The sequence below is a fragment of the Falco biarmicus genome, chromosome 3, assembly GCF_023638135.1.
Source record: "Falco biarmicus isolate bFalBia1 chromosome 3, bFalBia1.pri, whole genome shotgun sequence".
In the NCBI taxonomy this organism is placed as follows: Eukaryota; Metazoa; Chordata; class Aves; order Falconiformes; family Falconidae; genus Falco; species Falco biarmicus.
In genome coordinates, this window is record NC_079290.1 from 57,559,655 (window position 1) to 57,570,303 (window position 10,649).

General features: G+C 43.1%; 1 protein-coding gene across 1 annotated transcript in view; it reads right to left on the bottom strand.

Moving 5' to 3' along the window:
* Positions 1 to 9,356, bottom strand: part of YES1 (YES proto-oncogene 1, Src family tyrosine kinase) — a 52,963-nt gene extending 43,607 nt beyond the window's left edge. The window contains exon 1 of the mRNA XM_056331555.1: positions 9,155 to 9,356. The gene's annotated coding sequence lies outside the window, so the exon portion shown is untranslated. The remainder of the gene's footprint in view (positions 1 to 9,154) is intronic.
* Between the last annotated feature and the right edge of the window lie 1,293 nt (positions 9,357 to 10,649).

Sequence of the window (10,649 nt, forward strand, 5' to 3'; positions counted from 1 at the left end):
GCAGGTCACTCTGTTGGCCCGAACATGGTTTGATTCCATCACTTAAGTTACCTAGTTACCTGGCTACACTATAGGACATATAATGTAGTAAACAATGTTTACTTCTAAGTATTCATATAACAGCAAAAATAAAATAGCATATACCTGCACAGCCAAATTAAGTCACATGCTGACTGACCACATGCCATGTTTATAATGGAAAGTTACCCTTCTGATGGCATGTTTTTAATATTTAAATAAAGAAGTATTTTTTTAAAATTGTAACATCAATTTATATTCAGACCCAAATTTACTGTTAGGATAACCTGTATTAAGTTTAAATAATTTTTAAATCATGTTGTTAGCCACCAAACTTTTAAACAAATTCGAATCACCAAACCAGCATAGCTCATACATAACCACCTGGAATCAGAATTTGAACACCTACATAGCTGAGGTAACATAAGCTGTACAAGTGTAGAGGATCCCCTGCGCCAATTAATATCATTTAGATATTAATTCACTAGAATCCAAGAAACATTTAGAGAAGATAAGGTTAAAAGACAGAGGAGAGATTTTTGTTCATATTTTCAAAGAAAACAAAAATTTACAAGTATGAGATCTATCCATTCTAACACCTTAGAGGTTTTGGTGACCAAAATTAATTAACAAATTAAAGCTAACATTCCCTTTCTTAAATAAATCCAACAGATTTCAAACAAAATGTGTTTTGCATTTAGAATTATTGCCTTCTGTATCCTTATCTAAAAGGCAACATATTATTAACGTGTACTTTAAAATGTAACGGTGGATATTTATATGAATTTTGATCAGAATTTCAATTCGAATGCCACCGAACATAAATTAGAAAGAAAAAAAAAAAAAAGTCTGGCATATAACTTGGGCTTTCATTGCTTAAATAGTTACATATATAGGTTAAAATAATTATTAAGACACTCTATCCTTACATTAAATACACATGCAGAAAATATATGCCCCTGGCAAAAAGCTAAGATTAGTGTAAACCTAATTTATAGCTACAGTCAATATATTTTACTGACCAGTACGACTCAACCTTTCTTTGGGAAAAGAACGAAGAAGCACAAGTGTAAAACTAAGTAAAAAGAATTTTAAATAACCATATAAAATCAAGGTGGCATGCTTGTTAACGTAAGTCACTTTGTATTAACTTAGCTATGATTTCACCATGTATACACCAAATTTAAATAGTATTCTGAAGGTATGGTAGACCTAAGCTGAAGCGGGGGGAAGTAATCAAAGGAGCCCTACATTTAACAACCAATGCAAATTAATTCCAGAATATTTAAATACACTTACTTTGTATAAACAAATCAAACATTTCCAGGGAAATATTTTTTTAATCTATAAACTATCACTTGTCTCATTTTACATACATCATAATAGCCTGAATCAATCAGTCCTACAGATTTCTACAGCATACAAGCTAAGAAATATTTCCTAGGATGCAAAAGACTGGTATCTTTAGCAATTACATAATATATATAATTATTCAGCAAGCTATTTTGAAAGCTTATCACTTTAAATAACCTCAACCACTATGACTTATGAATTAAGTATATAAATGTACTTAAAAGACAGTACAGAACTGTACTTGAAAGTAAAAAAAAAAGTGTCCATATATTGCATCTTAGCCTCTAAAGCCACATACAAGTTAGCATTTAATGTGTTTGTCTTCTGAAGTTGAGAATTTTGTACTTGCATTTTGCTCACTCATTTGAAGACCACAGAACTAAAAAAAACAACACAAGGATGTCCCAAAACATAACTTTTTTTTTTATTCACCCCCTACAGAATATTAATCAAATACGTTTCAGGTTTGAAAAGTAGGACTGCTGGGAAAAGGAATTTGACTCAGGAAAATTTCCCCAACTGACTAGTTGACAGCTCATGAATTATCCTGGTTTTCCCTTATTTTTCCTTCATGGGTAATCATTTTCAAAAGGAACAGTATTTTGCTCTATGATGTAAGTGTTCCTGAACGGAGTATTTAACTTTACTATGAAAACAGCAATAAACATGGATGTCCACAGTGAGATTTGTACACTCTTTTTTTCTCTATCCGATGCATGTTTTTCAGTTAGGTATGGAGGAGCTATTACAACCTTTAATAATCATTTAAACAAATAATTAACATTGGTATCAGTTAAACAAATCCCTCCCTCTCTTTGCTTTCGGGACTTCACCATTCTATTAATGTATCTTCTACCTAGAACTTGGGGGGGAGGACAGGGGGCAGGATGTACCCAAAAAAACAAAACCAAAGAACATACTTTGGCAAAATTCCCAATTATCACATGCCTCAGAAACCTCAGAAAAAAGAGAGCACACTTACATTTTAAGACATTACTGCTGGAAGGAAACCTGCATGCTGTTTATTTAGAACAGGCAAAATCAGAACTGCCGCCTGTTGTTGAAAGAATCCATTCTGAAATTTTCCCTTTAATGGAACTTCCAAAAAACTTTTACTTGAGATGTTAAGAATTTCTCCTGAACGGGGCAGGGGAGGAAATAAAAAAGGGAGATAGTTACCTAGATGGGCTTCTGGTCTGATTCATGACAGCTGTTCTTTCAGTAGGCTTTACTTAATGAACACATGCATCAAGGAGAAGCACTGTTACAATTCAGGATAAAAACCAAACAAACCTGAAAACCACAAGTCTTCCATCTCCATGCAGTACAGGACAGCCTTCTCACAAGAATGATACACAACTCACTTGGGCTGGTCATCATGCAAAGTAGAGAATTGTCTTTGCCATACAGATCTTATCTAAACATTGCATAAATTTGTATTGGGAAAAAGAAAAAAATTCCTGTATTTTCAGGTTCACCTGTCACTAAGTATTGCAAGATTTTCTATTAAGAGAAATTACGTACAAGTGCATAAGATACACTACTCCATACATTTGCAGCTTCATCATAGCACCAACACTAAGTTCATACCTTTAAGAAAGTGTGGAGTACTTCAGCTGAACTACTGGAATTGAAGCTAGTCACGAATACCGTGTATCAACAAAAACACCAGAAGTAAAATATTCTGCTGGCACATACTGTTTTCAGCTCAAGAAGTTATGGGAAAGGGGGCACAAAATACTCACTTTTATTACCATAAGCTTTCCTCCTATTTCATCTCACCCTTGCTTAGCCCTCACATAAATATAAATGCTATGTCTTTACAGATTTTCAAAATGTGAAGTTGGGTATTAGTTTTGGTGCAGATTTTTAAGATGTTTGGAGACCACTATTTTACACAAATTTCAGGCCTGCATGTTAATTCTGTTTCTCACTGACTAACCTTGTTAAACTTTTGACTGAAACATTACAAATTTTGTCTGTTAATATGCTTCTGAAAACCTTGGTTTGGAAATCAGTAAGGTAAGATTTTCATGTCAAACTGCAGACATTCAGAAAAACAGCATCAGAACCAAGGCAAAGAAAGGCGATACAAGAGAACTGAAAAACTAACTCGGAAGATGTACTACTAACTTACTTGCTATAAATACATTAAAATGAAATACAAAACTTTCGTATTTATGTTCAAATTTCCTCCTCAACTGCAGCTCTTTGTTAATGTTCTCTTTCCCACAGTTTGCCAAATGAATGCTGGTTTCAGATAAATGTATATTTTGAAAATGAGAATATTTTCTAGACATTAATAATATACTCATTTTTCAGTGGTGCATGCTTTGACCAAAGCCTTAACAGTGTTGCTCATCTTTGAGGCACATGTTCATTAAGTTAAGTCTATGGACAGGCCAGCCCGTTACACATCAGTCCGGAAGCCCATCTACCACAAATACCTCTGAGTCAGACCAGAGGTTCACCACTGATCTCCACCGTCTGACATGCTCGGCAGTCCTGGATGCTCAGGAAGGGAGCCTAAGAACCAGGAAAGCCTGTGGCCATTCTATCCTGTGCAGTGTCTTTTAGCTTCTGGACTTTGGGGTACTGTTGCTGGCAAAATAGGAGTATTTACATTGAATAAGCTAAGCTGTTAAAAACCAACCAGAAACAGGAAAAGCAAGGTATATAGGAGGACTTTGGAGGTGGTTTGTGTTTTTTTTTTGATTCTTATGTGGTTACAAGTGTCAGTCACAATTTTGGTCCCTCATAAAATGTTCTTGAAAAGCAAGCAGATACATAACTCACACCTGGGTTTCCTTTGTCATATTTTAAGCATAAATATTATTTTTTTTTTATCTAACCATGCTAAAAATAACTTATTAAAACCAGGTTGTTCACTATTAGTTTTAAGTCATCTTTTCCTGGATGACTGCCAAAACAGTTACAATGCTATACAATTGCAATACAGAAGAGAGTCATAGTACCCTCCAATTACTCTTTAAATACCTCACACAAGCACTGCCTTTTCTTACAATTGTGAGGGCATTAAGTATGGTAGAAAATTTCAAAACCTTTAGCCCAGATACTGTATTTTGTCATCCTGAAGCTGAACTTCATGCGCACCATCAAGAAGTTTACTTGAACTGTGGATAAACATTGGAACAGGACTGAACATGAACACAGTACTCCACTCCAACCCCTCTTTTGTAACGGGGCCATCAGTCCTGCTAAGCATACCTGACTGCAGTTATGCTCCATCATTCACACAATCAATAAAACACTACTACTGTCTCAGTTTTGCAGGATCAGAAGGTGCTTTGGCCATGTGCAAGCAAAGGAAATTAACCCCACTGAACCGAAGTCTTCCAATATGTCTTTAAATGTCTGATCAACGCTCCTGAAAGTTTCCCCGAGACAAAGTTAAAGGCGCTGATGTACAAAGATTTACTTACGTGGGTGGGTTGACTCAGCTTCACTGTCAATGGAAGTAAATGAAGTTATTCACTTTTGTAAACCTGGTCTACCTGATCCTAAAATCTGAACTGAAGGGGCAGCTAAACACTTCTGAAGAATCATTTATTTTTCCCAGACTTCTGGTGTGAAAAAAACCACAGAAACATGTATCATAAGCCACAGAAGTTTTCCATCCCCCTGAAGTACAAATTTGAAAGACGAATTATTTGAAGTTCAGTAGTGCTATCAGAATTCAGAATTTACGTAAACGTTGAAGATATGGACGCAATCAATATAGATACTTACTAGAATGTCTCATATAACATTTGTAATAGCGTTTGCCTTCCAAAAATACAAAGGTAAAATACAACCAGGTTAGCAAAAAAAGTTATCTAATTTCCTATGCTCCATCTTCGAGTACTCAAGAAGCTGAACTACAGATGATGCCAGTCTGAGGTTTCAGTGGTCATTACTTCCTCGGCACTCTCCAACCATACCCTGCAACATTACCTAACACTACAGTCAAGAAAAATCGAAACAAAACCCTAATCTCAGCCACAACAGTCAACGCAGCCTTGGAGTCGTTTACCAACGATCCCTACAGCAGAATCCTGCTGGGCTGTGGACTTTGGACACAAACCAGGGCTAGTAATCCTCACAGGAGACCATCAGCTCCAGGGCTCATTTCAGCTGAGCACAACTTTGATCTGACTTGGGACACAGTGTGAAACCTGGTGCCCTATGCAGGTGCCTACCCAAACTATTTCCAGTTATCCTTTACATTTTTAAAGAATATGTGTTTAAATCTAAAGGGAACAAAACTCACGCATAAGTAATAACGTTTACTTACTTAAGTTCTAGCATTAATGTTGCTATCATCTAGATCTCTGATCCTGCCATCAGCTGTGCACGTTAACTCTACCTAAGGGTGCAGTCCCGCTCATTTCAATAACTTGCTTTGGTGCCAGTTTCTGCTTTGTTGCATTGGTACTGTTAAGGATAAACGCCCATAGGTGGAAAAGGCAGTAAGAATGACCTCTTAAAAATTAAACTTGTCCTACAGTTAGTTGACAGCACCTTTTCAGCATGACTTCTCCCCTACTAAATTCAGCATACGTATGGGAATTTGTCCAGGTTTGCCTTCAAAACCTGGCAATTAATAACACAATCTGGAACCCTACTGCTCTAAGTCACTGGGTTTTGAATGCAGCTGGGGACTGTAGTGACTGAAAGAAGTTACCATATGGCAACCCTAAAGCAGTTTGTATTAAAAAAAAAAATATTAAAGTTCAGTGGTTGCCACATCATAAAATCCATCACTATAAAACAGCATCCTACTGGCATTCTTAAGGAGAAGAAAAACAAAGTACGTACCAAGAACAAGCTATTTACTTGTATTTGGAGGTAGTTCCTCCAGGACAAAACCTAAACCATTCTGTTACAGTAGTTTGAGAAAACTACATTTCTCCCTCACTAATCAATCTGTTACACCAACTAGCAGAGGACTTCCAGTACTAAAAGCCTGAAATCTTTCACAAGGGCTTCACAGAAACCACAGACTGTGCACGTATGCACAGAAGGCGTCCTATCTGAAAAAGGCTGCTTGATGTGACGCAGCAGAATAAGGATGCTTTCCTCAAGTAGTCTTTGTGTTAATTCTGACACCAATTTTTAAATTAACATCAAGGCAGCTTACTCGAACTGCGATCAAAATACGAGGCAAAACAGTTGGATCCAAGTAGGGAATACAGATGAAAGAACATATTTCTTTTAACTAATGGTTTGAACACAAGGAATTATCTATTGCAAATAGACAGCTCTGTCCACAGATAGTGCATATAGAAACATAAAACCAAGCAGTTAATAAAGTAAACTTTGACCACATAAACTGGCATGTGCCACACCACAGACTTTCACATCACTCTCACATGACGGTCACCATTTATTGGAGCAAAGAGAGTGCTGATTTCATTCTTCAGGAGCTGCAGAAAGTATTCAAAGCTCAAAACAAAGAGTATTCCTCGAGTGCAGAACCACAGTTCTCTGCTCTGCTACATGAATACTGATAAAACCCCTAAATCGTGAACTGCAGGTTTTCAATAGTTCTGTTACACAGTATGCAGCACAGCAAAGATTTATGATGTCTTTTTCTAGCAATTTCAAATAACATTGCAACTTAAACGTACTTCCAATTTCATTCATTTCACAGCCAAAGAACTGTTGTTAGGCAATAAATATCCCCCTTGAAATTTTCTCTTTATAATACAAAATACAGATTAAAGCTACCTTGGGCTCACTACTCTCATTCCAAATTAAGTTCTTCAGATTTCAAAGAGGGGTCCAAATATTAAAAAGTTATTGAAAACTAGACCAGTAGTGCTGCACGCAGCAATATCAGGGAGGCCTCATTTCCTGCATCCATTTCCAGCTTGAGAAAAGCGTTGATGTGAATTCTCTGGTGTACTGGTTAAGGGCTCTCTTCTACCTGGCTTCCTTATTTTCACAAATTTGGTAGAAATTGCTTACCTGGGAGACCTCTGCTGCCAAATTTGTTTGAAAGCATCTAACAGCCAGAAGAGCCTAATGAGGGACTGATGGCACAGATACTGCAGTTGCATTTCAGCTGTACCTCCTGAGGAAATAAAGCTAAAGAAACCTGTGGAATAATTACCATCAATCACTGCTACCAACTACTGTCACCTTTTCACATGCCTGGTGTCGTTGGATCTTTTTCTTTGAAATTCAGCATAGCACCAGTGCTGCTCTCCTTCCGCTCGATAATGGACACTACCTCATTCCAAAACTAATTCTGACACCCTAGCTGTGCAAAACACACCCATAGTCTCTGCTCCATGTTCAGCAAGAACCTCCTATAGCTAAATTGACTGACACAGGAGAAACACGAGTGGAAGTACAAGGTTTTGCTGTTTGGAAAGGAACAGCTCTTTACACCTATGAAGCCTGCAGAAACATTGAGTTATGGCAAAACTGTACTACCTACGGACAGAGATACTGCACGCATAATAGACAAATTTTATTAGAAATCTCTCTTCAAGGGCTTACTTTCCAAAACTGAAAGGAAAAGGCTCTAATGTAAACTTTTGTATCTTGCTTCCCTCACCGAATGCCGATTTTGCTTGAAAAATTTGCCTGAAGTTTCATTCAGCTGTTTAAGAATTATTAAGAAAAAGACAATACACTTTGCTTGGCAACACACTCTGAGTTTTAAACCAGTTTTGGAACATTCTGCCAGTTTAAATAAATCCAAACATCTATTTTTTGATTAATGACCAGCCTCTGCTTAGTGTTGAATCCAGCAGGTACGTCTCAATACACCTTCTTAACAACATGAGGTTGAGAAATATTTCTATCCCGGTTTTCCTGGCACAAAGCAGACCGTGCCCACATATGGACATCTGTAACGGACCATTCCGAAATGAATGCAACAAACCCGTGCGTTTGCACTGTGGTACAACGGGGAAGATGCCACGCTAGCCCTCGGCCCGAGGGATGTGCACACAGCTTTACGCACAGCAAGCCTGCCTGCGGGTCCACGCAGCGCGGAAAGTCAGGGACAGCCTCGGCTGGCACAGGGGCCTGCATGTGTCCCGCACGCTCCCCAAGCGTGAGGAAGTCAAGGAGGCTTAGAAAAGTGATATGACTGAACACTGAAATTACTGACTCGGAAATTTAAAGCAGTTGCGTTCCAGCTCAATGCAAGGAAACAAACCAGAACAATGAAGGGGAAAAAAAATAATATAAAATAAAATAATTCCACTCAGGCCAAGCTACAGAAAACTCGCAAATCTGTTTCCTGGATTCTGCCCTTCTGCATCCTGGAGCCCCGGCCGGCCGTGCGGATACTCGGCCGCCCGCGCCCGGGAGCCGAGCCGGGACCGGGTTACGCCGGGTGCCGCACGCCCCCGCCGGGGAGCACCCGCCCCGTAGCGCCCCGCGACCACGGCAGCCGGTCGGGAAGGGGCCGCGGCGGCGGGGACGCGCGGCGCTGCCCTCCCCCCCCAAACTTCGTTCCCCTCCGCCCGCCCCCCGCGGCCAGCCCGGCCCCGGGCAGCGCGGAACGCCGCGGCTCCCGCCCGCCCGACCTCTCGGCCCCGCGGGCGGGGGCGCGGGCCCGGAAAAAAGTTGCTGAGCAACTTTCTGCAGAGGAAGGGGCCGGGGATGAGGGACGCCCCCCCCCACCCGGGGCGCGGCGGCGGGGCCGCCCGGCGGGGAGAGGCCGGGGGCGGGCGGCCGGGGCCTAGCGCCTCGGCGGGCGCCGCCGCCATCGCGGCCGCCTCTCCCGCGGGGCGGGGGAGCGGGGACGCGGCCGGGGCCTCACCTGCCTCTCCTCGGCGTGGCGGGTGGGAGAAGGAGGGGGGGTGGAAGGAAGCGGGCCCCCCCCCGCTCCTCCCGGAGCCGCGGCGACCCGGGGAGGGAAGGGGGGGAGGAGGGGAAGGGAGGAGGGACGAGGAGCAGGAGGAGGGAGCCGGCGCTCCGGTGCGTGCGGGGAGCCGGAGCCTCGCTGCGGGAGGAGGAGGAGGAGGAGGAGGAGGAGACTCCCCGCCCCTACGGCCGGGCTCTCCGGCGGGCACCGCGGCCCCTCCTCCGCCCGCGCTTCCCCCCGCGGCCGCCCCATGCGCCCCGGGCCAGGCTCGCCGCGCCTGCCGGCCGGGGCAGCGACTCCGTGCCCAAGTCGGAGGCCGTGGGGGGGGAGCCGGGCGGCCCCTGCGGAGCCGAGCCGGAGGCGGCCCTCTCCTCCGCTCCACCGCGCACGGAGTCAACATGGTGGATGCGCCCGGAGCAGCTGCTTCCCCGGCGGGCCCGTGGTGCGGGGGCGGCGGGGAGGGAGCCGGGGCTTGAGCTGCAATGCCCCGCGGCTCCGAGGGCGAGGCGTGGGCCGTGGCCTGCCCCCGTCCCCGTCTCCCCGGGCTGGACGCGGGGCTGGGTCGCGGGACCCTTATCGGGCTAAACATGGGGGGGGCGGCCGAGCCGCGTGGTTGCCCTCCGTCGCCCGCCGTGTCGGGCGGGAGGCCTCGGTAAGCCTCTCGGCAGGGGAAAGCTGAACCTGAGAGATTTCGGCAGCGGGAGCCCTGCGGCGTGGTGAGGGAAAGGCGGACAGAAATAACTTTAAAACTCGTCAACCAGGCATCTCCAGGTGGGCCAGGGCTTAGGCCGGGTGAGCTTAATGCCTTTGGGTCAAAACCCTGCTGAAGTGCAGGGGCCGCGGCGGCGGGCGGGCGGCTCGGGGCAGCCCCGTCCTGCTCCACCGCGCAGACCTGTCGCCCTAACACTCGGCAGACAAAGGACAAGCCTGTAAAATAACGCACCAGTAAGTCCGTGGTATTCTGTGTTAAGGCTTTCCCACTCGTCGCAATTCCAGAAGTCAGCGTTCCACATTTTAAGGAAGAGAGCGTTGGATTTGTGTCAAGGTGGGCTTTACGGAGAAAGGTCGTTCAAATGCATCTAGCCTTCAGAACTGCAGACTGCAAATTGCCCTAAAGAAGCAATGTTACTAAAGTTTACATGGGCAAACTGGCAGTTCTCATTCAGCATTAACTTTATTGTTTTCAGTTCTCTAATAGTCAAATTTGACACTGGAATAGTGTTCACATCTCTTGCCTCTTTATTTGGTTCAAAGGCTGAATATGAAACCATTGTTCACTAATGATAATAATACAATATATTTTTAATCTTTAAAAAAAATTGAACAGGATGTCCAGTTTATCTTCCAGGCAATGCTGTGGAGTAAAGCCATCTGTATCTTTTAATTTAAGATAAAGCATTTGCTTTTACGGGACCGTAAATACACGAAGCAGTTAACAAAGTACAAAAAA